The sequence below is a fragment of the Leopardus geoffroyi genome, chromosome A1, assembly GCF_018350155.1.
Source record: "Leopardus geoffroyi isolate Oge1 chromosome A1, O.geoffroyi_Oge1_pat1.0, whole genome shotgun sequence".
Classification (NCBI taxonomy): domain Eukaryota; kingdom Metazoa; phylum Chordata; class Mammalia; order Carnivora; family Felidae; genus Leopardus; species Leopardus geoffroyi.
This window is the reverse complement of record NC_059326.1, coordinates 115313677-115315385: the sequence shown is the minus strand read 5'-3', so window position 1 is coordinate 115315385 and position 1709 is coordinate 115313677. Positions and strand designations below refer to the sequence as shown.

The 1709-nt window shown below is 41.2% G+C and overlaps 1 non-coding gene across 1 annotated transcript; it reads right to left on the bottom strand.

The window, feature by feature from the left end:
• Positions 1-534: 534 nt before the first annotated feature.
• Positions 535-641, bottom strand: LOC123581532. The gene has a single exon (XR_006703790.1). It is a non-coding gene; the product is annotated as a U6 spliceosomal RNA (small nuclear RNA).
• Positions 642-1709: the final 1068 nt, after the last annotated feature.

The following is a 1709-nucleotide window of genomic DNA, read 5'->3' as shown; positions in this document are numbered from 1 at the left end:
TTCTTAAGTTCCACAGATAAGTGAAAACATACAGTATTTGTCTTTCTCTGACTTTTTTGCGTAGTATAATACTCTTTACCTCCCTCCACAATGTTGCAAATGGCAAGATTTCATTCTTTTTGGTGGCTGAATAATATTCCATTGCATATATACGCACCGCATCTTCTTTATCCATTCATCGATCGATGGACAGTTAGGCTGCTTCCATAATTTGGCTATTGTAAATAATACTGCTATAAACCTAGGAGTGCATGTATCCCTTTGAATTAGTGTTTTTGTTTTCTTTGGGTAAATAAATACCAAGTCATGAGGTTGCCAGATTGTAGGGTAGATCTATTTTTAACTTTCTGAGGAACTTCCACACTGTTTTCCACAGTGGCTGCCCCGTTTGCATTCTCATTAACAGTGCAGGAGTGTTCCTTTTTTTCCACATCCTTGCCAACACTGGTTGTTTCTTGTATTGTTGATTTTAGCCGTTTTGACAGGGGTGAGGTGATATCTCATTGTAGTTTTGATTTGCATTTCTCTGATGGCAAAAACATGGAACACCTCATGAATTTGCGTGTCATCCTTGTGCAGGGGCCGTGCTAATCTTCTCTGAATCGTTCCAATTTTAGTATATGTGCTGCCAAAGCAAGCACTGTTTTTCATAATCTTGACAATTTTGAAAAGTACTGATCGGGTATTATGTAGAATGTCCCCACATTTGAGTTTGCCTGATGGTTTCTCATTGCCAGACTAGGGTAATCCCAATGCCTTTTATGACCTTGTCTTACAAGTCACATGCTGTTACTTTTACCGTATTCTATTATTTAGAAAGTAGACACTAAATCAAGCCAATACTAAAGGGGATTGGGGGGGATGAAGTTCTGTCTCTTGAAGAGAGGAGTCTCAGAGGTTTTGTGGACATATTTTAAAATCACCACAGGGGAGTCATGGAAGGCCTCCCTTATACAGTGACATTTGAACAAAACTTGAAATAAGCAGGGGGCCAAACCATGGAGAGATCAAGGTAAAGCTTTGTAGGCACAGGGGACAGCCAGGAGGGCCTGAGGCAAGAGTGTACACAGCAATGTTTGAGAATACGTCAGGCAGCAAGGGGAAGAATGGGTAGGGCATGAGGTCATTAAGCTTGTGCACTGGGGATTAAGGAGGTAATGTAAGGTTTTGTAGGACATAGTTAGGATTTGGATTTTATGCTGATGAAATGGGAAGCTATTGAAGGGTTCTGAGCAGAACAGTGACATGATTTTAAAAGGATCACTCTGGCTGCTGTATGCATATACCACAGATGGGAAGGGCAGAAGTTGGGTATCAAACGAAGAAGAACTCAGTGTTCTTCCAGAAGGAGCCTCTTTCCATAGTCAAGGGGAGAGATAATGCATATGCTCTCAGTCCCTAACTCAAGGGCCATTATGAGGATAAAAGAAGATAACATAGTTAGGGTATGTAGCACACAGTAGGTGTTAAGCATATCAAAGTCTCAATGAATAGTGTCCTTGAGGAAGAAAATAAGTACCTTCCATTTTCTGGAAGAAAAGGAAAGTCTGGACATTGTCCTTCTTTTATGTCCAGCATGTGGCCTGGCTCTAGGGATACAGAGAAAAAACCGAGTTCTTGACTTTGAGGAGCACATACTCTGGTGGGTTGAACTTTCCTGCAAGAAATAATCCCACCTCGACTGGCCAAGTGCTACAAGGATTTGGTAC